General features: G+C 40.1%; 1 protein-coding gene across 2 annotated transcripts in view; it reads right to left on the bottom strand.

Moving 5' to 3' along the window:
* The window catches only part of CNOT4 (CCR4-NOT transcription complex subunit 4), a 76,610-nt gene extending 51,498 nt beyond the window's left edge, over positions 1-25,112 (bottom strand). Inside the window, exon 1 of one of the 2 annotated variants that reach the window (XM_064419876.1) lies at positions 24,749-25,112. The gene's annotated coding sequence lies outside the window, so the exon portion shown is untranslated. Of the gene's footprint in view, positions 1-24,105; positions 24,129-24,748 lie in introns of those variants that run through there. The other variant, XM_064419877.1, reaches the window with a different exon arrangement.
* Positions 25,113-27,503: the final 2,391 nt, after the last annotated feature.

The raw sequence follows: 27,503 nt of genomic DNA, 5'->3' as shown, positions 1-27,503 counted from the left end.
AGTCCTAGCCTTCCTATCCAGCCGTACTCTCTAAAACTACAGCAATTATACTGTCCAGTGCAAAAAACCTGTAAGCAGTTTTCTTATTAATTCCTGGATATTTATGTTATCCAAATGAAGGAAAAAGAATATTCAGTTAAAACTCCTGCAAACAAATCTTCAGAGATTTGAGTATCTATTAAATAACTGCCTTACTCTATAGCAGAAGAATTCTCTTATTTGCCCCTGAAGAAGCAGGTACTGAAACAGTACCACACAAAGCATAACCAAAGAAACTTAACTTGTCATCAGAGCAAAAGCACACCACACATAAAATTTTTCTCTGGATTTTTTACAGAAATTCTAAGATCTTTAATCGTTAACAGGCAGCACTTTTGCTCTTGGGGGAACAGTATCCAGTAGCTAACATACACTTCTGAAATTATCTTGGGAATAATACTTGGAAAGTTAGAGCTGTTAGGGGCAGGGAACAAGCACAAAAAATGTGGATAGAAGCTGATCACACTGAAGAGATATGCACTCTTATTTCTAGCACACATATATTCCTTTAGCCAGGAAGAATTACCAAAATGGCTTGTAGAAAATTAGCTATAAAACCCAAATCAGCATGAACACAGCTTATGGCTTCTTTTCTAAACCTGCTAAGTGTATCAGCAACCTTCCAAATTCTTTAACTCTCCTTATGAAGTGCCAGGTTGTCACAGCAATATCAACAACCAGAGAAGTGTAGCAGCTACATACTAGTATGATCAAACAACCCTCACACAAGACACACAAGTAGTACATTTTCTTTTTATGTATAAGTGGGGGGATTGACCACCCCACGTGCCTTGCCTCTAGCCAAGAGCCCCCTTCAACATTGTTTGTGATTTCACTGTTTGAGATGCTTTTCTTCAATAGAAAGAGTACAAATCAATGTATGAGATAGTTTTATTCAAGTCTTGGTAACAAGGAAAAAAAGTTAAGAATTATTCATGCTGAAGCTTACTAACACAGCTGAATACACTTAAGATTGAGGGTATGGGATATCCAGCTAGGGTTAGTAACAAACCCACAGTTCCCTTTCATTGCTTTCTTGATTTCAAGGATGCTAAGACACCAGAAAAAACTAAGACAGAAGAAATTTTAAGTAATTCTTAAAGTTTTTCATGTATGTGTTAAAATTTTATTTAAAACAATAAGAAACAGGTAACAGAGTATTTAATGTTTGTTTCCTCATTGCCTTCTCAATGAAAATGTTTTTATTAGGCTTCAACTCATGCAGTTGTCCAATATTTTCAAATAACTTGACCTTTACAGAGCAACAGTTATGTGACTTTCAAGTAATTTTAAACAGAAAACATTAACACAATATCAGCCTAATTATTGACTTCTTAGCAATTAAATCTCCAATGTTTTTCCACAATCCATGAAAGCAAAAAGACTTTTTAGTTGGGTTAGAAGGGGAGAAAAGTACCCAAACCAGTTTAAGACAGAGAAAGAAAGCCTTATACAGCTCATCTATAGGATCTGGATGAGTAGGGATGCCAGCTTGAGTGCTTCTGCTAATCAAGTAATAATGCAAAGCACTGAGCTCAGAAGAATAAAAAAAAAAAAATCTTTGTCAAAGTCCGTGCACTTCTCAGTGCCCACAATTCCATCTTTAAACTCACTAGCAGCTGATGCCAGAAATTAGAAGACCTGGCATAAAGTAAAGCCATAGAGTATTACATTGGAAATGCTGCCTTACACTAGTAAAACACAATCTATTACTGTATCCCTTCCCTGGTCACAAACGGTGAAGCACCTATGTCAATGCCTCCCCTAGAAGTTCTACTTTATGTCTAACATTAACGTAGGAAAAAAAAATTCATTTGACTCCAAAATTATGTGGATACTTACAAAGAATCCAAATGAACATCTGATTCTGCAGACTGTAGCTTTATTCCTCACAACTCTTTGTCCTACTGGATGCTATGAAACAATGAAACCTTCTCAGGTCTTTTTAAGCATGAACCGTGATAATCAGAATAGTCTGAATAGTACAGATACAGGATGAGCCTGTCTCACGCCTGAAAGTTTCTAAAAAGACCTCAAAAGGAAAAAAAATTAAGGGAAAAGTAGCCTAATATGTATATAATAAAACCTATCTTCTTTAATCAGAGTGAAAAAACTCCAGAGATCCCTCTCTGAAGTTGCAACTGCTCCCCTGGAAAGCTAACAGGACACTTTTCTGTCTCAAGGCAATGTTTCCACACCTAGGTCAAGCCCAGGAGCAGCAGCAGATGGCTACCAACTAGAGCCCTTGGCTTTAACTGAAGACCACAATAGAGTAAGCAGTGATAATGATCAAACCCCTGCCCAGTAATCACCATATAAGCCCTTCTTGAAAAGGACAAGATGAAGCAGAGATAGTAAAATTATTTACTTAAAAACTATTAAACACTTTATACTCTGGACATAAGAAGTAGAAGCTGCTGTCATTCCTCTACACAGGACAGAACTCAAGGAAAACTGCTGGAGCATTAACAGCTTCTGACAGACTACCAGCTTTTTTTGTACTATCCCATTTAAAGTATATCCAAGTCTGAATCAAGTATTTTACCTTTTGGTGACTCTGATTACATATGGTCAAACCAAGATTGGGTTTGGGGTTCTTTTTTAATCAGGGAACTCAGCAGTAATTTCTCTTCACATAACTGACATTTTTTGAATATGCTGTGGTCTACAGCTCACTTAGAAAAGAAAGAAAGAAAAGGAGAAAAAAAGAAAGAACAGATCTCCTGACTGTGTTCCTGATTCAGCACACAAAGAACAATGCCAGAATTTTCTCTTTAGGAGCATCGAGCCAAAGTTAATGAAGTTGCATTTCGAATTTTCAAGAAAAATACACAGTTTGGGAAAGAGAATGACAATCAGCAATCAGTTAGAGAATGCTGACATGTGAATTGACATTCCCAATCACTTAATATTACAAAGATCTTGAATACATTAATCCGCCCGTAGTCTAGAACTGGGATTTCTTGCTCCATTGATAATTATAGAAGCTCCAATGTGTTAGTACACATAGCCTGAAAAGTTGGAAGAAGTTTCTCCCTCCATAAGTGCACATTCGTTCTTTATCCAATACTTTTTCAATACAAGTTCTACTTGCTACAAGAAAGGAGTGAAAATTTATAAAATCAAACATAATTAATGCTTAATCTGTTTTGAAACAAACTTCAATAAGATAAAGAATAAATCTCTTCACAAACTTTTTATGCAAAAGAGCCATAAATTCTAGTTTACATTTATCTTAAAAGCCATTTCACTTAGGAGTTTGACTGGATTTGTCTCTACAAGTTTCTAACTTATTTCCAGATTTACTTTCACAAAGTCTTGTCAGTGGCACGTTGATCAGGCAGCTGGGGAGCTGTTTTTACCTGCTGAGCCTGTACTTCACATAGAAAAGACGGGGAAAGTACAGAGTCTCATATTTAACTTAGACTGAGAAAAGCTCTCCCACCATAACTTCATTACAAGTCCTGAAGATAGTTACCAGGAGTTAGTCAGGCAACAGATACACACTCCATGAAATTTCACAGCTCTTTGTAGAAGTACATCACGAAATTATGTTGAACATTATTATGTTTCTAATTATGAATTATGTTTCTGATCAACAAAACCTACAAGAAACTAATTGAATGCTACAAACTTTTGAATCAGCCAGGTAACCACACTCACACTACATGCACAGAATTGCAGCTGCACTGCTTTTATTTTCACACTACAGGTACTACCTGACATTCCCAGGATTCTGTTGTTTTGCAGTGCTTTCATTTACAAGACTTTAAAAGACATCATAAGCAGATCTACGGCAAAAAGCATTTCCATGTCCAGCAATTCCAGGTATAATTAAGGAAAAACATTTACCTATAGCACTGAGATACTGTCCAGAAGCATGCTTTTCTAGTCACTAGCAACAGATAAAAATTTGAGGAAGATATTAGTTATACTGAGATTGATTTTATCTACTTGTAAACTCGGATGACAGATGTTTCTGCAGTATTACTTGAACATCATTATACAAAAAAAACCCAGTTATAACCCAGCTCCAAAACTTTAGCATTGAAAGAAGAGACTAACTTACCTACTGCTACTATCACTTAGAACAAGCTGCTTCTGACCATACTATTCTTTGTTGGTTTGATTGTTATTATAAATAAAACTTGTCTCTTGGCATAGCAGTATCTCAGTTTATTTATCAAATAAACAGATCCAAGCACCTCCCAATATGCTGCAGCTTCATACATGATCTGCACAGACAGCCACAATTGAAATCTTAAACATTTGAAGAAAAAAGAAGCAACATGTCCCCAGTCAGTAAATTACATGGCCTCATACTGCATAATTAGAAGGACTCTTCTCTAATGTTTTTCATGCTGGTGGTGTCGATTGTCATTAGCAAATGGCTTTCAACAGCCAAGAGGGCAGTTCTAACCTGAAGAGCAACAGAAGTAAATTCTGGAAAAGAGATGCATCAAAATGCACAGAGCTCTGAAGAACTACAGGTACTGCTACATGTAAAATGTACAAGGACAAAGTAAAAAATAGAGAGGCTATACAAGCCCAGTTTGAGAGTGTCTATGGGGGTCCACATGTATGGCCTGGTAGCAAACCTTATTATGTCAAGAGTCCCTCTAGGTGGAGAAAGATCATCTTCAATCATTTTCTGCTTGAATACTCTTAGCTGGACAATATAATCAGGAGTTTGAATCCATGCATTTTTACTTTGCCTTGGATAAAGATTCTGGGAAGAAAATTAGTTAATCACGTATTTGCTCATATTAAGAGCTTGAGCCCACTTCTGCCAATAATTTATTGCTGCATTTCTGATAAGGCAAATCAAAGTCAAGTCACATGAACCTGTACCCCAGTGTTCTTCCAGTTAGCTGCCAAAGTAAGCTTGTTCTCATGTTATTCTGCCTTCATAGGTATAAAATACAGGAAGCAGGCTGCCATGGATCAAAATAGTCTATCTAAATCTTTAGGATCCAAGGTATATGGGAGACTCCACAGTGGACCAAAAAGCCAGAGCACTTTTGTAATAAGGAGGATGGCAGGAGTACAGAGAACATCCTGCAACCAGCATCAGTGAGCTTAAACAAATCATTACATGTAGCCTGGGCAGGTTCAGAGAAAACCCAAGTCTCCTCAGCAAGGATCGTACCACAACCAAGTTTCTCTTCACTTTTTCTGGTGATGATCAAACCTACAACACCAACAAACAGAAATGAGATACAAGTACCTACATAGGCATTCATACAACCAGCACACAAGCATCTAATCATCTTTACACATCTGGCCCTATCAAAGGAACCAAAGAAAAGCCTAAATCATTTCCTGGGGCAGAAGAAACTCCAAACCAATCACAGCCCAAAGGCATGGTTCTAGGAATTAATTCAATATGGTCCAGAATTTTTGATTTACAAGATAATCCCGCTGACCAGTACCAAAGAATTTCAGCAAAAGACGTCAATGTACAAGAATTCTGTTTTAAGAGGTTACTGTTAGCCCCCCTCAGATAACTGGCATCTTGAATCAAGATGAGGTCTTCTCCTTGCCCCCCCACAAGACATCTCTACTGTAAAAGAGCAACATAAAACCTTGAAAGTCAGGCATATTACCCCAAGCTGCAAGCTTCTTTGCACAGTTTGTTTTAAAGAAGGATCACTCATTTCTAAATGAGGCCCATTATACCCAACCATTGCACCAGACATCATACATTATGTGTACAGAACCTGTCTTGCAGAAGAGGAATTAGAGGGCTGGTGCTAACAAAGCTGAGATAACTGTAGTAACACCACCTCACAAGAAACACCCCGAAATTGGACTACACAAGATTTCAAGAGCTAAGGAGAACTTGTAAGAACATAGTATTATCTATGGATTAGGTTGCTATTGAAACAATCAACGTTTGAAACACACATCACTGTAAAGTGTCAAATCCCTTATATTCAGGGTTAGGTTTCAGAATATATTGGCAAATTTGCTCCATTCCTGGAAAATCTACAACTCATTCCTTAATTGTATTAGAAACCAATGAAAATAGACTTAAGAGGCTGAATGTTTAGATCTCAGTAAAAACTGAAAGCACTTGTCAAATTTTTCTTACCTTTCTACAAAACAAGCTGAATGAGTTTGTTTTGTAGCCTTCCAGAGCAGCTGAGATCCTTGCCTTTGTGCAAGGTAGTTTACCACACTAACGCTTCACACCACCCAACCTAGTATGGTTAAAAGCACCAAAAGAACAAGTGGGGGAAAAAAACCTTAGTATGCCATCATGACTTCCCAAAAAGTTGTAGCTTTCTCTGAAAATCCTTGACTTGATGATCATGGCCCTTTTTTCCACCATGGGGAGAAACACAAGTTGAAAGTTGTCTTGCATCAGTAACACTGCAAGCAATTTTGTTTGGGGCCAGAGATGCGAGTGTCAGGAAGATAGTTTTTTGGACTGTATGCCTATATTGGCTACACATTGCTCTCAGGGACAACTGAAAAGCTCTGTTTATTGTGGTCTGTTACAGTGTCAGACTCTGCATGGCCAGCACCATGATAATCACCAAAAGTTCTCAGGACTGAACAGCTTCAAAAAGCTCCCAAAAGCTTCACAATCCTCTCTAGATAAAATAGCAGGAACAGAGATTCTAGAAGTCTCAAAGTGGTAGGTCTAGAGCATTAAATACAGAAAGAAGATCTTTGTTTCTTGATCATATTGCAATCCACCATAAGTCTTTACACTCCTTTCTCTTTAAAGACAGTGGTCATGAAAGAGGACTCTACAGGCTCAGGAAGGCTTTCCTAGCATTTTCTACAGAGAAGTTGAACCCATACAAAAATGTATCAAAGCAGACCGCAAAGAAATAAGGTCACAAGCTGCAGGGACTTGAAAAAACAAAATGTGCCTGGTGTTTTATTCAGAAAGTCATTAGTACCAAACAGTAATTTCAAAGAGCAATGGATTCCAAACAAGCCGAACACTAAAAGCAGCCATATAACCAATCTATCACACACATCAATTTTGCCTAAACTGAGGCAAATCAGGACCAAGAGGTGTCTGCTGTCTGCACCCTTACTTCTTATTCTTCCAGCAACCCAGGCAAGTACTACAGCTGCTCAGGACAGATTTGTTCAGTGTCCAGACTGGCGTACAAGACCCCTGAGAACAGAATCCAGTGAGCAGCAAAACAACATTCTTTTCCCTTGCTATGACCACGTGTTTGAGATGTGCTCTTATTGACTCTTGTGCTCTGGTTTTCAGAGCTCAGCAATTTCTGACTACTCTTCTGACAATATCATTCTCTTTTCATTAAGACATTCCACTTAGTAAGATTTATGATATTTGAATCTTGAACATAACAACAGCATTACTCACACATAGTCTAAAACCTGATTCTCTAAAAAAGCAACTCACACTCTGAGTTTGGAGGAAAATAATTTGCAAATCTCATTTTGAAATGGAAAATGGCTAACCTACATAGCTGTTATAAACAGCCATTTACCCCTGCTAATCAAGGTATTTGAAAAGTTAATATGCAAATAAACCTAAATCAGCCCAGCAGTTGCATTCTACAAGAAAAATGACCCACTCACTCTGTTTTACTGTACAGAATTTCTAGGGTCTTGGCATCAGGAGGCCAAGTAACAGTGAACCACAATGAAATACAAATGTGTGCTTTTTACTTTTATGCTTACTATGGATACTTAGTACAGGACAGACAGCACTGGCTGTATCTGACATGCAATATACATTAGGAAAACAGTTAAGCACAGAGCCTAATTTGATGAGAAAAAGTTTTTCAAAATCAGTCTTAAAGACACAGATACTCCATCTGAAATGTGTGTGCATAAATAAGAAAATAAAACAATGGGTCACATTGCACTGCTACTTTTATGTGGGCTAGTGTGTGTGATTCCAAACCTATAACAGAAACTTTACAGTGTGGTTTAGTCTTCATCTGCAAGGTGCTGAATAGTAATTAAGTGTTTTAAAGAGCAGCCTGAAAACCCATATTACTGTTCCTACATCAGAGTGGAGTGGTTGCCACTGTCCCCAATAGCAATGTCCACTTTCAAAATGAAAGCATTAGATTTACTCCCGTATATTTCTCAACGTTTTCTCTGAGACTTAAGAGAGACAGCGGGGAAATATCATATTATTCAGGGATATGGCACCCAGGGTATCTGCTTTCTGATAAGGAACAGTTTACACATTCCAGGTTCTTTTAATATCCATCTGCATGGTGGGCCAGACCCATACAGTAATAAAGAGAGGATAAAGTAATCTGTACAAACCGTAAGACCACATACAGTATATTTAGCTCCTCTGACTTAATAAAATTACATATTTTTATCCACTTTTTAAGATGGGACACTTGTCTTTGGAAAAGGTTAGTGTTTTATCCTTACCTACTGTAACAGAAAAGGTTTGTGATCAGTACTGTGTATACAGATAAGTAAATCAGATGCTGTCACTGAGTTTACATTGACAACATAACGCACATGGAAAAATGCTGGTAACTCAGACTGCCTATAAAGCACTACTGTGGCTGTAGATAGTTAACAATGAATATTCAGGGTGAATAAAAGCACCTTGGCTTTTGTAGTGCTCTCCAGCCATTTTGTTTCCATTCTCTTTATTAATATCTAGTTATGCATGCAGGTTTCAACTACATCACTGTTCCCAAATTCATACTAGAATGTCAGTCAGATAAATTCCCACCTCTTATACAAACAGCAAACATTTGGAAAGGAATGAAATATTCTTGCTACTGCTGGAACATGAGCAATTCAATTCCCTGACCTTGTGGAAGGAAACGCTCCTTGGGTGGAGTAGGCAGTGCAGAGAAGAAGTCCAGTTATAGAGTAATAGAAAAGTAACATCCTCTCCCAGGCAGAGGAAAGCATGCTGACATCAGTCAGTAGCAAGGACATGCTTCCCACTGCCCCATTCCTTAGGGTAACAGATTAGAACAGCTGCCAGGTTAGCCACTTTCTATGTAAGGCAAGAGCTCCAAACCAATCACACACAGAATTTACATTATTTCTCCTCCACAAGGAATCTCAAGGTAAAGAACTACATTCCCAGTAATTATCTTTCAATGAAAACACCACAGTTTAGATTTTCAACTTTCATATGAAAACAATTTCTAAGAGACTAAAAATTTTTCTGAACACTTTTAAAAGGGCATTAATAGTCACACAGCTTTTTTTAAGTCCTTGAAAAACATAGCTATGCACGAGACTAAGAATGTTAGAGCACACAGAATATTCCCTCTAGATTAAATGCACAGACAACATATAAAATAGCACACCACTATGCAGAATTAAGGCTTTTGACATGAAGTCACAAGTCACTTAGCTACACCCTGAACACAGTGGTACCAAAGGCAAAGCATGTGCCCACAGCAGTTTTCCTTCAGCAGGACAGAGATCAAGGACAGCCACAAGAGAAGACGAGCATGAACATGAAGAAAACTTGTCTCCTCCTAGCACTGCACACTTCTGCAGAGTCCTGAAACTGCCTAAGATGAAGAAGCCACACCCTTGGCCTTGCATGCACTCCTACATTCATCCTACTCTAAAAAAGCCATAGAGTTTGTAGGTTGAGACTGCATCTTTTATTAAACCAACACATATAATGAATCAGTTTACTGGTCTAACACAAGGTACTATCTCTGCATCCCACAAGATGCTACTTCTGCAGCCCTCATTTCAGACAGGGGTACAGGGTGACAAAGTCTGACAGTTTAAAAATTCAGTAATTACTGACTGATGTATTAAAGGCCCTATTTATACCTTATATTCAGTACTTGATACAAAGCTACTTCCCAAATTTTTATCACCATTAAAGGTAAGTTTACCTTAGGGTGTGCATAAGAATTAAAATTAATAGTAATTTACCTTGTTATTCTCAGTAAACAACAAAAGGAAAAACATTGTTATTTGGAAAGTAAATAAACCAAAACAACTACATCATGGCAAAGAAAACCAACAGCTACACTTAGGGGATGGGAAAGGTAAAAGAGCTCTTTAGGATTTCTTGGAACATACACACTGTAAGTCATCCACTATAGCAAAGTCTTTTCAGACAAGATAAAAGGAAAAAAACAGAGCCCTCAGCATATAACTGAGCAGAAAAATAAGCATCTTACATCAGTTAAAAGGGATCAAAAAATCCCTGAAGTGTCTATTAAACAGTCATTCCACAGTGTCTGTAATAGGCGGCATTACCATTGCTGAACATCTCAACTGCATCTGCTTCCTATTTACATGTGTTGACAAATCTTGCATTCGTTCTTTTCTCCTAGATCAACACAAATTCACGGTACAGGTGGCAAAATTCATTACCTACAGGTATGTAAATAATGCCAAGTTTTTAGGCAGAACTGCAGTGGCATACTGTTAGAACTCCTTATCACTACGCACAGAAAAAAAAATTAACTTAGAACAACTTAAACTGAAAAATTTACTGCTCACCACAAAACATACAGGATCTGCTTCTCAACTTTCATCAACCTTTAAAAGCCATTTTGTCTTTCAGAACTGTTTTCCTATACCAATTATCTATAAAAGGACTATGATGTAGAATTGAACATATGTAAGTGGCCTTCCCTCACCTTTCAAAAAAGCTTACATTTGTTACAACTGTTACACTTGCATTTTTAGACAAAGACAATATTATATAAATTTTATTTTCAATATATCTAGCAGCAGTCAAAATATAGATGTAATTCACTGAAATTACACAGGAGGGAAACAAACAATCTACAACAGAAAACACCTTTTTATGTTCAATAGTTCAAAGAAAAAAAAGGGATTAAAAAATCATATACTTAGATGAAGAGCTTGTCCTTCATCACCTCTGCTCTTAGAATAGAATGCCAAAATTTTGTTTGCAGATCACTACTTCTCCAGTAGCCACTGGATGCTCTAGAATTCTGACCTTCCAGCTGGCACCTAGATCCAGCTCAAAGTTGGTCTCCGTCAGGACAGGGTTAATTTTTACAGTAGTCAGGAAGGGGGCACTGCTGTGACACAGAGGTTATTCTAGGCCATTGCCAGGGATGGGAGAGTCCATCCCTTCTGGGTCACACAGTATGGTGGAGGGAAGTCAAGTACAGTCAGCAGTTTCCTGGGATGAGCAATCACTTGTGCATCTTTCTTGTGCCCTCTGTCATTTGTATTGCTGCTGTTACTGTTCCATGCCTTTATCTCATGGCTGTTTCCAGTAAATTCTTATCTCAACACGGAGTCTTTACCTTTCGTGCCTCCATTTCTCCTCCCCAGCCTGCTGTAGGGGGAGGGAAGAGTGAGCAAGCTGCTCATGGTTTGAAGTATTTCAGTGGAACACTAAATTGCAGAACACATTTCTACAGCACAGCACACGTGTAAACTACTCACTACACCTGTCAGCCCAGGTATCCAGCACCCACAGTAACCCACAGATTGCCCTTAACCAACTAAGTTACCACCCATGGAGAGAAAGCAAGAAAAGGTCAGCATAAAGAATGAAGAACCGTTGCATTCCTCCAGGCCAGAATCAGTGTATGATTATTTGCATTACATCTGCTAAGCTCCTCTGACTGACAAAGAAATGAAGAGTAGTACTAGACACAGAAAAATCACACTCAAAACACTCCCTTTACAGCATTCTATAAAAGTTTACAAACAGATGTATTCGTTTATCAATCCCTAATTGTACTTTGCAAGTGCCATTAAACACTCACAAGTCTTAAGAGTCAAGAGTGATAATTACTGTCCAGTGCTTTGCTTTTAAATTAAATACAAGTCCTAATATGCTGAAAAATTACATGTCCTTAGATTTCATCTAAGAGCAATACTAAGACAATAATGAGTTAGTTTAAAAACACTTTTCTAATTACTCAAACAAAATTCCCAAGCCTAAGAAATAATACCTGCAAAATCTAGAATAACTAGTATAAAGGACATTATCTATTGGTACAATGCAAAGATGAAGCTAATTGCTAGGACCAGATTTTCCTTCTTTCTCCCAAAAGACTCTACAGAAGATAGCAAACACCATTACAATGTTCAACACCTAATTTTATCTTTCATTAGGGGCTCTATTCATAGTCCTGATCATCATACTGAAGCTGCCTAAAGGTCTTGTACTATGATTTATTTTACAGCAAAATTTAGTCTATTTTCAGTTACAAATTGGAGAAATTACTTTGGATTATCAAAATTGTGCTTTTTAGCCAACAGAAGTAAAGTATGTTTCTCCTGCTTTCTACATAGACAGAACTACAGAAACAAACACTTAACCAAATACAGCCTTGTTGCTTTTCCTGGGGTTTGGATAGAAGTACCTAACCTGAAGGGCAAACAACAAAAATCTCACAAGAGAGACTGGAATAAAAACACCCACAACCACCCCACACACATACAATCCAGCCCAACTTGAATACTAATTCACTTTTATTCCAACACACTCTCAGGCTGACTACAGCTGTGCAAGGGAAATGTCTGCAACTGCAGTACCATGGACAGTGTATGCAAGAGTTGATAGAATCATAGAATACGCTGAGTTGGAAGGGACCCCATCAGGATCACTGAGTCCAACTCCTGGCCAAGAGTAACAGTCACACCATGTGCCTGAGAACATTGTACAAATGCTTCTTGAATGTGCCACTGACAACTGTGCACTCCACAGATTCCATCCCTGCCATTAAAAAAAATATTACACTCATCCCCGCTACTCCATTCATCCTCCCCACACCTCTCCTGCCCTGCCTATCCCTCCTAAAGGGCCTGCAGCCATCTGACAGGGCACGCGAATCACAACACTCATCTCACCAGGTTTCACTTATGCCAGTATCAAATTTCTAGGACTGGGTCAAAGCTTGGAGCCAGTCTTGCTTGTTCCTCATGCTGCCTCTACTGGTGGAAAAACATTTCAGGTGCGGTACTTTGTAGCATTGAGGGATCCCATCAGCACCCATTTCCTCAAGTTTTGGCACACCATCCCATTGCTCATCACTGGCAAGCCCGGTATTCTCCCACTCCCTTTTGAGTGTTTCATCACTGAGTTTTTAAGCAACCACCTTGAACTTTAGGAAGATGAATATCTTCTGTCAGTGCAAGAGATGCAGAGATTCTGTATCACATCCACAAGCTTCAGTATTTACATCAAGGAGTATCTTTAAGTTTAAATAAACCTTCCTGCACTTCCACTGAAGCCACATCTGCTTTAAGCCTATTAACATAGAATCACAGAATGGTCTGGATTGGAAGGAGCCTTAAAAATCATCCACTTCTGACATCCCTGTCATGAGCAGCAACACTTTTCACAAGAGACCAGGTTCCTCAGAGCTCTATCCCTCCTGTCCTTGAGTACCTCCAGGCATGGGGCACCCACAGCTTCCCTGAGCAACCTGTGCCAATGCCTCACAGTAATGACTTTTTTCTAATATCTAAGCTAAACCTACTCAGTTTGATTGTCACTACATGATGCCTTCTGGGCTGTGAGTGCCATTGCTGGGTCATGTCCCAGCATGAGGGTCAGTACTCCCAAGTCCTTCTCAGCAGGGCTGCTCTCCATCTGTTCATCCCCCAGACTGCCTTCATAGCTGGGGTTGCCCCAACCCAGGTGCAGGCACCTTGCACTTGGTCTTGTTAAGCCTCACGTGAGTTTACAGGCTTATCACTGATTTTTAGTTTCAAGCTCTAACATGAACAATTCTATACTCATGAAGTTGAGGATGGTTACAGTTTTTGCTACAGATTCACAGAATAATTCCAGTTGGAAAGGATCTCTAGGGTTCTCCATTCAACCTCCTTCTCAAATCAAAATCAGCAAAACAAGTCTGTATTACACTGTTTTATCAAGCTGGGCATCAAAACATTCAAAGCTGAACACTGCAAAACCTCTTTCACCTGTCACAATAATTGTCCCACTCCACAGAGAAACATGTTAATCTTAAATGAAGTTATTTTAATGCATGCCTGCCTTCCACACAGTGCTCTAGCAAGCTTGGCTCAGTATTCTCAACGGCATGCCCATAGGTACTCCAACCATTAGTTCCTCCTGGTTCCCAAAGTCTTTTCTGCAGCCTGAGGATGCATTTCCCTAACAGCACACAGAATTTTAGCAAACTGTTACTTCTTATACACATCTGCTAGATTTAAAGCCGCTGTTATCTTTATCCCTGCACTTCCCCAGATACAACTGCAGGAACTAAGACCTCATACTAAAATCTGCCCTAGCACAAGCTAAAATGAGTTATACCTACTGCCTTCCTGGGCTCACTATAGCCCCTCTCTACAATATACATCAACTCTAAAGAGAACATCTCCTGTCCAGTCTGCAGCTCACTTTCTAAATTAGAATTAAAAGTTATAGATAAACTTCTAGAAAAACATCATACAGTTGAATTAAGAGTTGTAGTTTTACAAGCTTATATTTACATACACACAGGAAGAAAAAAAGATGCCCTAAACTGAAGGGGAAAGAACAGACCAACAACCAAGCCTCAAAGATAAGAAATATATCAGTGACAAGAATAAGAGTACATTATTAGGGCTGCTGTCTAAACCATTGTTGGTTTAGACAAACACATGCACCAAAAAAAGTAAAAACATTACCAAGGACACCACACGTACTCCAGCACTTGCAGCAAATTCCTGGTAAGGTAGAGTACCCTACCAACAATTACACACAGAAGTTCCTGTATCAGTCTTCCCAATCCTCCAAAGTTACTTATCAGACTAACAATGAGATATCTCAGGACAGTAACAGCTCTTCAGAAAAAGTCCCACACTCTTTGACAAAGCAAATAATATCAGGAATTCTTAACCACTGGAAAATTCACATCATGACTAGTCAGTCAAGAAAGCCCAGAGACAGGGGAAGGAGTGAAGAAGAAATGTATACAAAGCTTTATTTCATACCTCCTGTCAGTAAGTAAGATGTGCTCCAGCACTTCTCAAAAGAAAAGGCTGGGGAGCTACAGATACTGGAAGAAGCAATGATGCTTCGTTAACAGAAAAAAAGGAATCTTCTCCATATCTCTCTGGAAAACCCACATTCTGTATTTCATTCATAGCTTTAAGCCTATTAAAGGGAGCAAACATGTTAGAAAAAGGTCTGTACTCCTCATCCAGCCTATTAAAAAAAATCCATACAAATAAAATAAACACTTGCACAAGCTTAAAACCATTCTTCAGAATCCTTGAGAAACTACCAAGAAATACAGGGAACAAGGAGGATTTGGTCAGCCTCTTCAACCACATCCTAAAACTTGTGAGACAGCAGCCACCGCCCCCAGATTTACTCTCAGTCATTCACACTCAGTATCTTTAGTCACAAGTGGAAAAAAGCAAACCTGACTTTTGCAAAATGTGGCAGTGTTCTCCCCTCACTACAGTCAGGAGAGACAAATCAGTTTAAGCCCCAGGAGAATGAACACTGGACAACTGGAAGACAGAACATTATTAGTTAAATAACTAACTGGGGCCCCCAGCACAAAAAAAGAGAGGAAACTTTCAGCAGGTGCAGAGAAGGGCCACAGATGAGCAAAGGGCTGCAGTATCTTTCCTATCCTGTTGGGTTGTTCAACCTGCAGAAGGGAAGTCTCCAGGGAGATCTGGATAACAGCCTTCCAGTATCCCATGAGGGGCCTACAAGAAGCATGGAGAGGGAATCTATCAGGAAGTGAACTGATATGACTAGGGGTAAAAGTTTTAAACTGAAAGAGGGTAGATTTAAATTAGATATTAAGAAGAAATTCACTATGAGAGGGTGGTGAGGCACTGGAACAGGCTGTTGAGAGATGCTGTGGATGTCCAATCCCTGGAAGTGTTCAAGGCCAGGCTGGATAGAGCTTTAAGCAACCTGAGCGAGTGCAAGGTGTCCATGCCCATAGCAGGGGTGTTGGAGTAAGATGAGGTTTAAGGTCCTTTCCAAACCAAACCATTCTGTAATTCTATGAACTTGTCTATACTTTCCACTTTAAACCTAAGTCAACACAGAAAAGCATTAAAACTTAATTGCATTTAGGCGGTGCTTGAGGCAGAAAACCAAAAATGCCACAAATTAAGGCTGTGATCCTACAAACATTTGAGCAGTAAACTTTACCCAATGGAATAAATCTATTGATGATAATGAGGTTAGAGAACATGTTTGAAAGAGAAACATTGCCTACATTTGCAATATTAGCCCCAAAAATGTAAGTTTTATTATAACAATTCCCTACTCTGAGCATTGCTGTTACACAATATAACAATCTTAATATGTAAATACACAAGGCACAGTGGAACTGTAAAGATACAACAGACCTTTAATACATACAAACCCACTTCCACTTTAAAGAGACTACAGTTACACCAAGGTACATACACTTAAAATTTTTCAAGAGTGAAAAAGTAAATAAAGCATTAGTCCCTGTAGCTAGTAATTGCAAAGCCCAATGGAAAAAAAATAAATGAGTGAACCATTTCAGCTTTTTCTTGATGCGTATCTGGGAGGTAAAGTTAATGCCAAATATAGCACATGTCCTGTGCCCAAATTTGTGGCACTATCTGAAAGTAGGTGGAAATGAGGTCTGTGGCTTATTTCTTGTTTCATGCTGAAAATGACAAATGATGAAGCTTCTCTAAAATCTGAAATTCTCTAGCACATAATTCAAGGCAATAAAGTTTCTTTTAGTAATTTATAAAACAGTTGCATAACCTAAATGTAGATCTAATTAAAAGGCAAGAGCAAATAAATCCAATGAGCTATCAGTTCTATTAGCTGAAGAAAGAGATCACCTTGGAGTTCAGTATGGAAAATAAGAATATTATGCTTAAGACATCTTCTTCAGACAAGAGCAGGATGCTGTTTCATTAACATGTACTGACATCAGAGTCAACAGAAAATACTAAAAACATCTACTATGTTACAGTCACACTCAATTCCACTTTGGAGGTGGTCTGGCTTCTACAGAGAATACTTAGAATTTTACTTTACTTTCCATTCTGTAATTTTAAAAAATAGATTGACTTCAAAAAGCAAACACTTAATTTAATGAGAAGCACAGAAAAACTTCCCAGAGTCTAAGAATCTTCTTATCACACATCTCTACATACCTGCTAGACAAATCCAGAAAGGTAGTTGCTCTGTACATTAACATCATAAATACCCATCCCCACACACCTGCTACTCAAGCTACAATTGCCCACTTCTGCTTTTCAGGGAAATACATATTTGCTACTAAAAGACAAAGCTGAAAAAGATCAAGACATGCATTGAGATATGCACCTTTATCCCAGTGAGGAACAGAACATAGAGAACTGCTCGAACATAATCTATATGCTCTGGTAAACAAATTTTAGACACAGACACATATAAAGCAATTTCTTAGGGGAAAAAAAAAGGGAGAACAATGAGAAATAACAGCATCAGCCTCCACAAGTTTAGGCAGGATGTGTAGTATTGGATTTATATAAATTCCTTCTACTGCTACCTCCACTACCTGGTGCTGCATTAACTCAGGCAGGTGAACTTAAGGAGTCATTTGGTGGATATGAAGTGCTGAATGAAATCCCAAACAACATGCCAGACTGTGACAAATATAAGTTATAAAAAGCACAGAAGTTCAAGTTGACTGCAAATTCACTTGCCCAACATATCCTTTAAACGCTGTGATTTTTTAACACTAAGAGACAGGTCTGAGGTTTTACCGATCAAGAGCAGCTGAATGTAATTCCTTTGGAGAAGCCTAAGCCCATATGAGACACAAACTAACCAAAACCCATAAGAAAATCAAACAACTGCCTTAAGAGAACAAAGAACTGGTTAACAGATTTAAGTTCCTTTAAAACCAGAGGAAACATGAAGACATTAAGGATGCCTCAGAAACATTTATGTTGATGTCAACTTTGAGAAGATGCTCTTTGATATCTGATTTTCTATTTAGTAAAAACAAAAGTAAAACAAAAACCCAAAAAAACCAGAGTGGCTCTGAGTCCATCTCCTTCCTTATACTTCCATATGCTACAGCATTTTCTAAGTCCATCACAAGTCTCAGGAAAAAACAGTACAATCAATAGATGCTGCACTGCACCTCTGTAGAAGTTGCCTGCACCAGGCTTTCAGAGGTGGCACACACTGAATACAGCACAAACAGCAGTAGGTACTAAGTAGCTCATTTGTTAAGAGCAGAGGACTACACCACTGCAAATGCCAAAAGGAACCTGACCCTTCCTCTCACCTCATTACACCAAATTACCTAAGTTTGAAAACAAACTTTGCTGCACCTCTGGTCAATAGTTTAATGCATACGTGCAAAGAATTTTAAAAAAATACCCTCATGGTAAGTGGTATTAATTACAAGTAGAGACAGAATAACCATTACTCCAAAACTGACTGTTTCCTGACTCTTCACTTTACTTATACTCTATACAACGACACACAAAGAATGAAAGCCATGTGCCACTGTAGGCTTCCTTATAAAGACAGCTGTATAGTGTTCTCTTTCTGGACACTGAAGTCAAGAGCTAATAGAAAAAGATACTACAGAACCAAGGCTAAGCAGTTTCTGCCCCAGGTATGGTGTTTTCTTCTGACTGTCAGACTCACATGTCACACAACACAGCTGGCTCTCACCAAGTTTCACTGTGCTATGTATGTATACCATAGTAACCAGAGGAATAGTTCTCATGCAAGGTATGCCCCTACCCCACCCCAAGAGAATCACAAGCCTCGAGTTAAATCAGAATGAGATCGTGAGTACAAAAATGTAAGAAATTAATGTCTCTAAAAGGGCTCAGTGAAAGGAAGAAGCCATTATACTGGTGAAAGCATGAGAATGGACATACCTTGAAGCATGCTTACAATTATAACTACTATTCAAGACTCAAATCAAACTGTAATCCAGTCAGATAATACCACCCATGTGCAGAAGACAGCCTGATATAAAAGCTGCTATTTCCTTAAACTTCCCAGCTGTTATTCCATATTGTCAACGTACACTAACAGTTATGTAAAGGAAAACCAGCGATCATCTCCTGGTTTTAGACTTACCATCTATTTTCTAGAACCAGTTTGCCACTAACTGTGAAACCACATTAATATGTTAAATAGATGCTTTACTAAATGAAAGGATTAGCAAAAGAGCTTTCAAAGACAGGAGGAAGCTCTAACTTCTCTAACGTGGTTTCTCAGTTATAAATTACTCGACCCTTAACCTAGGATGAAGTTTCATAAAAGGAAAGATTACCTTCTTAGGAAAAAGGATTCAGCATGCTAAATGATCAACAGAAACACATGCAAGAAGGCTTGTTCAGAGGAGCAGCAGTTACATGATAAATGGCAGTAAGATTAAGTCACTAGACAAATTAGATTAATGCTACTGGGCCTCTCTCAATTCACACCAGTGTGTTTAACATAACTTCAGGAGTTTAGGAGCCCCTACAGTTCACACTGATTGAAGGAAATGCATTCAAATTAACTACTGGGCATGCTGACCTATAAACACTAATTTTGACCTAGCAAGTTTTGGCCTTTTATTTTATGCTAGTTTAAGAGCTCTCAGGGGACAGACACATTTTATGAATGAGATACTGAAGACTAATTCTAAATTTCATTCAATTAAAAAAAAAGTCACATGTCATGAAGCAGAAGCTATTCAAAGACAGGGAATAGTTTCTATTTTTGAACGTCCAACAGCCCAAGGTAATATCTACAGATCACAGAGAAGCTTTAGGTCTTGAACTGACAGGCACAGCTATAGCTACACATACCTATCTTCATTCATTATATCTGGAGAGAAGACAGAGAAAGCCAAAAAAGTAGCTGAATAGTTTCTCCCCACATCTAGTGATTATTGCTACAGACTTATTCATTATCCTGTTTTTCTATAATTCTAGGCTATAGTAGAAAAACTCCGAACAGGCACCACATGCTTACCTATCTGGGACATGACCTTCATCAAAACTTCTATCACAAACTCCTCAGGTAGGCAGTTCCAAAGCACATACAAATATAATTACTTCCTCCCAGTCCTGCACTCAAATTCTGGGGGTTTTTTTGTTGGTTTTTTTTTTTGGTGTTTTTTTTTTTTTTTAAGATGGCAACTTACTGTAACATGCAATAAGAAACCGGTTTAGAAATTATAAAACTACTCCACCTGCAAGTACAGTATTTCACACTCAAGGTGTCTTAGTTCATGTATCTTGCAATTTAAAATTAATATACACTATTCAAGTAGGATCCACATTAAATCCATACTGGTGAAAGGGACTTTAAACAAAATGTAACATGAAGCCTGCTTTCAAATAATTCTCATCTGTTGAATTCAGTGTTCCTGAAACAATTAACCTGAAAAATTGTTAGCAAGTCTACCTATGCAGTGTATTTTATTCTACAAGGAGTAGAGTTTGCTACCCTTTTAGTTACTACTTTTGCGTATCAGATCTCATCTGGAAGAAAACATTTAAGAACATCCACACCAGGAAAAAATAAATGCTCCTTCTGTTAAGCAAGGGAAAGATTAGGCCTCAGCAGTCTGAAACATAAGCACTCAACCACAAAAAAGGCCTAAAAATGGCCCAGAGTAAAACCTGGGATGAAGCACTACTTGAAAATCACAGTACACATGGCTATCACATTTTTGGCCATCCCTACAAAGCTCATGTGATTCTGCTTCGAATTTGAAGAACTCATTAGAAGTGAAGTCAGAAGTATGCTGCCATTGTTGCAGTTTCTTTCACTTCATTTGTTTTGAAAAAAAGAAAAAAAGAAATCAAACCCCAACAACACAAAAACACCACCCCTAATTTCTAGTGCTAATAATTGATAACTGCAATCAAATGCAGAATACTGCAATATCACCTTCCAGCAATGAAAGGCTCCTAAGCTGAGAAAAGTAAAATACTCCAAGCCCAGAAGGGGCTCAGACAGTACAAGAACCTGCACCACAACAAGGGACCCTCCATCTCTCAACCAAGATATGCAGAAGCACAATTACTTTACGTCCAATTTTGTAGTCAATTGAAACCCACTTCATATTAGGCATCTATTGCTCTCAAGACAACAGTGAGATAGAAGAAACAGATGCTGGGATCACAGTATGTTAGAAAGCTACCCACAGACAGATGAAGTTTTCCGTTCTTCCTTTGCAAGAGAACAGAACTGGATCAAAATCAGCACTGATCAGAGAACAAGCCTTAGCAAAGATCCAAGCTCCCTTTCCACCAAGTTCAGTAGCACGTTTGCTTGATCTCTACATCCACCTTTATTTTTAACTCAGTGACTAAAGGATTAAAAAATCTCTCTTATGCTGATTCCAGCCTATTTTTCCCCAATCTGAAAGCCAGCAACAGATGAAATACTTGAATAAAAATCCATTAACAACTGATTAACTATTATGAAATCAACACTAACATATTCTGCTCCAGAATAAAAACACAGCTTTCAGGATACACAGAAAAGGATGAGAAGTGTCATTTCCTTGGCCTGTATTTGTCTGGATAGCTCTGGATGCAGGCTTCCTCAAGTTGTTAAAGCACATGCATGACATTTATGAATACCTTATTTTGCACATCTGTGGTTAGAAAACACTTGCAAGTTCCATCTAAATGATGATAGACTCATACTAGAAATACCTTGAAGTTGTCAAGTTCCCAGAACAGCCATGTGGAAGGAAAGAAAATAAAATATATCACCACAAAACTGACTTGATTTTACTACTATGTGGAAAGCACTAGTTTAAACACTAATTCTTCCCTTTGAGGTGATGCAGCCAGTCGAATAACAGCTAACCAGAAGCCAAAACCATGTGTCCTGAATACTCACTAAATCTGTATAATCTTGAAAACAATTTTGCAATAAGGAGACGATGAAGATTCCTTTTTCAAACTCATACAAGAAAAATGCCATTTGACAAAACCAAGCACATCAAAATTTTTGGTGTGACAGAAAAAAAACCCCAGTCTGGTAAAAACATGCACCTAACTGATCCAAACAGTCTAATGCAAAAACACATACATGCTTTTACTTATATTCATATTTCCTGCTAGACACTTGTACTGCCCTCCCAATTTACTTACAGGAAGAACCAGAAGGTCTGAGCAGCAGCTCAAGCCCTGCCAAACCATTTGCTGCTATACTTAATTTTCCAAGTCTGGAAAGTATTTACAGTTGTTAAAATGTTAACAAACCTTCTGAAAGGAATAAATTCATAGACTATTCTCCAAGAAACAGAAGAGGGCAGCCCAGAGGGATGGGGACTCTATTTATTCATGAAGTTCTATCTCCTCACACTATTACCATCCAATAAAAAGGGGACTAAGCAGGTAGAAAGATACACACTGAAAAAAAAAAAAAGAAAGCATGAACATCTTTAAAGAGAGAAAGCACTCAGGACATTGAAGCAAGGTAAGTTATGCAGTCTTTTACATATGCATTTACTCAGGTTATCTCAGTAATACAGAATAACTGCAAGTGGAACAAGAGGTGGTTTGTACAACCTAAGGCACTATTCACCGTGTGAAAGTTTAAGAACCCTTGACCCTAGCAGTCTTGCTGAGCAAGTAATTTCCTTTCAGCATGTGTTAAGGCCTATAGATCAGCCTCATCTTACCAGAGCAACCAAGACCCAAGATGCAATCTGTGATCAGCCACTTCACAGTTACCTGAGCTTACAGATTGGTCTATTTTTAATAATCTCATTTATTTCAAAGACGCAGGTGAGATTTTTAGCAATAGTTGCCAGAGCTAAGCCTTCAGGGCCCACACTTATGATCTTGGTCAGAGCTATTCCAAAAACACTGAACTCACAAAGAATACCCTAACTTTATGAACAATAGCCATGAAAGAAAACATGTATTTTTACATAAAGATTATTTTTTATTAAATAAAAAGCCACATACTTCTGTATACTCTCTCACCTGCCTTTTTAACCCAAGTTTTTTATTTAGTTGGCACTCTAAGGATGGTCTTAAACTTTCTGAGGTACCAAGAAACTAGTCGAGCACTATTCCTGACAGATGCTCACCACCTTTTCTCTGTAAAGAGAAAAACTGTTAGAATCCTCCAATACTTATAATTTTAGAAGCTAACGAAGAGGCACCTGGAGAAACATAAAAGTTAAAATAATACATAATTTTATCGCTGTATTCTCCCTTTCCAAAACAGTCTTTTCCCCTAAAATGAACTTTGTTTGCAATTCAGCCAAGTTCAACTGCCAAGCATTTCTAAGCATGTGTTCATCTTGTTTATGAAATGGAAACTCTATCACAGAATTCCAAAAGCCTAAGGTGCAGCACAGCTGAATCCTAGACCACAAGTTAGATCACCACATTATTACAGAGGTGCTAAGAAACTAGCAGTACATTTGGCTATTTGTAGGCCATATGAAATTAATTCACCCTCTTGAGTCAAACAGCTGTTTTATTCCCTTCTCTTCATAAGCCTGTATTTTATTTTTTCCCCTTTCCTTTTTAAGCAGTGAAAGGGGCTAGAAGAAGTTGCATTCTTCTACATATTCATCTTTCAGTATGTGTGCTTTTCTGCTAGTGCAAGACACCATGTTTACATGAAGATGAAGTCAAAGTACAGGGATGTTCAAGTCAAGACATTTCAAAACTAAAACAAAACACAGGCAGTTAAAACACACCAAGTCAGAAACCTGTACAGGCTCAGTAAACATGTGACTGGCCAACATTAACTCCTAAAAGTTTTGGACAGGAGTAAGCCAACATCTGCAGGTCTAGAATTTCCACAGCTTTAACCAGCTGATATATTTTACTCACATTAACATACACTCTGGAGAGAATTGCTTCTCCTATGAACAGCATACTTAGTATTACCACACTGACAGAAGCATACAAGCCATGGACAATTAAATCCTTTCTGGTATAGTAACAAAGCATTTTAAGATAATTATCTAGTGTATTTTCCCTCCCCTTTACTGCACATACAAAGGTACCGGCTGCTCACTTTTAAACTGGCAGGTAGAGCTGTGGGACTGTCGCTAGAAGCAGGATGAGCACCCATACACAGCCTTATCATTTGCTTCTGCTAATACACAAAATGGGAAGAGCTTCTAGGATTTTGCAAGCAGGAGATAGAAAGTTACATACCGGTTATCTTACTGACAGACAAATCTCAGGAGGTTGTACGGACTGTCCAAAATAACACCAAAATTAAGAGGCTGCCATTCACCATCTGTTTGTCTCTCTCAGGAAAAAAGTGCATATCACAAGAAGAAATGGAGCCTGGCTCCAGGGAAGAGGAAGAAGGGGAGAGAGGAAATTTCCACGCAAATTCTAAGTGAATCACGCTGCGATGCCCGCGCCTGGCCGCACCGGCCTGCCCCAGCAAATGCGAGCGGTTCCGGGGCCACCGTCCCTCCGCCACCCCGGCCGGTGGCCCGGCCCGGCCCAAGGGCTTCCCCGCGCCGGAGCGGGGGGCGAGGGGGAAATAAATACAGCCTCCTCCGGGCAGCGACACGCAGGGAGCCCGTTCCCCGGTGCCCCCGGGGAGGAGGAGCCGCCCGCTCGCCCCCGCGCCCTCCTCTCACGGCCCGGTGCCCTCGGCGCCCGGCAGCGGCCCGGCGCGTCCTGCCGTCGCCGGGGCTGCACCGGCGGGTGGGCTGCGGCCTGCGCCGTCCCAGCGAAGCCTCGGCGCTCTCGTAGTCAGAGCGGCCCGGCTCCCCCCCGCCTCCTCCTCGCCTCTCCTTCCCTCCTCCTTCCCTCCCCGGCCCGGCCTTCAGCTCGCACTCACCCGCCTTCCTCCTGCCTGCCCGGCCCGCGGTGCGTGTGCGCGGCTCTCCCTCTCGGGCTGCCCAGCGCGGCGGGGGCGGCCGGGCGGGTGGGTGAGTGAGCGTGCGGGAAAGGAGGCGAGGGGAAAAGGAGGAGAAGGGTGGGGAGGGAAGGAGAGAGGCGGCGAGGAAGGAGAGAAACGGAGGTGAGAAACCCGCAGCGGCGCTTCTGGAGCGGGACGTGCGGCGGCAGCCGGTCGGGCGCTCGGGCGGCTGCTCCGACGACCTTTACGCGAGGGACGGGCGATCTCCGAGCTCGGGGCGCTCCGCTGCCAGCCCGGCCACCATCTTACATTGGGGAGACTTGCCCCGGACGCCGCCCCCGCTGCGCGTGCGCTGCCGGCAGTGGGCGGGGAGCGGCGCGGGAGGGGGGACGGGGCGCGACGGCAGCGGCCGCGACGGCGCGGGGCATGACGGGACTTGTAGGCGGCGGCAGCGGCAGCGGCAGCGGCAGCCCGGGCGGGGCGGGAGGAGGCGGAGGTGGTGGTGGCGGCCGTAGCCGGAGCCCGGTCCTCTACCGCCAGGCCGGGGATCCGGAGCTGTCCGCCGGACCGGGCCGTCCCACCGCTCCGCTCCGGGAAGTCCCCGTCCGTAAACTCCCTGCAACTTCAGCCACCTGTTATTGGTCACTGAACCGCGCGGCTTTCAAGTAGCGGGTTGATTTCTTTAAAAAATCTTTCTTTCCCTGTCATTGGTGTTGCTTTGGGGGTTTTTCCCCCTGCCGGGTCGAAGCGGTGCCCTGAACCTTGGCTGTGCCGTGCTCCGGCAGGCGCGGCTGTCAGCGGCTCGCCCGGGGCTGGCCGCGGCCGCTCCGCCTCACGGCGCCTGGCCCCGCGCCCGCCGGCAGCCCGCTCTCGCTTGAACTCGGAGGAACTGTATTGCTTCTGTCCCCTCTCTCTACCACTGACACCCTGTGCCGTGGAGCTGTCCTAACTGCATCCATATCGCTCTGTTTTTTCTGTGATCCCCAATGCTGCGCGAAAGATCTCATCACCTCAGCTGACAGAGAGTGCTTTTATAGCTCTCTTGTGGCTCTCCTGGCCTGGCATCCTCAGCTCTCCGGGCAGCCAGCCTCATCCTAGGTGTTTAATTATCAGTGCACAAACTATTGCTATTTTTGCCATGACAGTATTCCCCAGAGAATTTTACTTATTTCAGCAGTTGTTAGGACAAAGAGGTGTTCATCGCCAAATGCATTGGCACAACCATTACATTTAATGGTATGGATTTTTTTCTCCTTTACTTTTGTTTCTTAGTTTGAAGTACAATATGCTTGTTCAACTAACAGTGGAGCTTGTGTTGACATAGCTTATCTCCTTCCTAAAACAAGTTAATGTTACCTTGTGCATATTACATTTTAGACTGATAGATGTGTGTTCCCCACAGAAAAGCCCTACAAATAAACTTTACTACTTGCTGTCAGCAAGACCCAGGTCTGCATAAAAAGATATGCTGTTCTCGGCATTAGTCCCGACATGTGAACTCAAATGCAACGTTATTCAGAGAACAAAACATAAAATGGACTGTAAACACCTATATATGTGAGAAGTCCTGTTTCTCTGCATATATCTTAATGCATATACTTATATACCAATGTAAAAGTAACTACTTAGTGTATATTAATCAAATTAAGATGAATGTATGTATATAACAATGTATTTCTCAAAAACTGTATTATTTTCATATTTTCCTGTCCACTGATATATAAACCATTAGGTTCCAGAAGTATCCATTATGTAAGTAACTTATATAAGTAATGTGATTGTTGACACACCTAATACCCAGCAACATTTCCTGTTGATCAAAAGCAAGTCCTCTGACTTGGAAAGACAGGTTAAAAATAATATAACTAAAAGCTGCAATTTTGAATCAGAATTGAGGCTGTTAATATTAAGTGAAATCTGTGCTTTCTTTTAATTCAGAATTAAGGAGTCTTTCCCTTAGTAAAAGTCTGTTCAAATCATATTGCTGAGACCTGCATGAACAGATAGCAGCAGCATCCCATAATAATGTAGGAAAAAAATCTGCATGGCTGAAGACTGCTCTGGCTGATGTTACCAAAAGCTATCCACAGGCCTGCTTCCACCTCTTCTTTAATCTGGTAAGAATAATTCACTAGGCCATCATGTGGCCATTTAAAAGTTTTAAGGTGTCCTTAAGTTAATTATTTTATTACTTTTAAGTAATTGTAATTGCTTTCATAAAGTTACTTAACCACATTTTGACACCTTATTTACTTTTGGAAACGTTTGGGTTTCATTTGTTTTGAATGAGTCTGACAACTACTGTTTCTAAGAAATCATTTCCGTGTTCATAAAGAAAAGCTTTTGGAATAGATTTTTTTGGAAATAAACAGTATGTATCAGCTAGAGTAAAAATGTGCATTGATTCACACCATACACTGGGAAATTGTTCTCCTGGGCAATGATCCACAGTCACTGTCTTGAGGAACAAACATAGGAACCTGCTAGGATTCTGCAGTTTGGTGTGAAGCCAAGCTATTTTCAGGATTCCTCCAGTGTTAAGCCACCACCATTTCAAATGGCTGCCAACCTGTTTGGAGGAAATGATGCAGGGTGCAGAGAATGGACTAGAGAAAGAAAGATGGTGGTGTGCTGATACTGGCAGGAAAGGAGGAGGTGGAGATCAAGTAATTCCATGCCTGGCTGGGATAGAGAGTAATTATGCTAGGACGTTAAGATGGTAAAGTTGCAAATA

This window comes from Passer domesticus, chromosome 5, assembly GCF_036417665.1.
Source record: "Passer domesticus isolate bPasDom1 chromosome 5, bPasDom1.hap1, whole genome shotgun sequence".
Taxonomy (NCBI): Eukaryota; Metazoa; Chordata; class Aves; order Passeriformes; family Passeridae; genus Passer; species Passer domesticus.
Note: the sequence above shows the minus strand (reverse complement) of the source record. Positions and strands in the feature narration are given on the sequence as shown.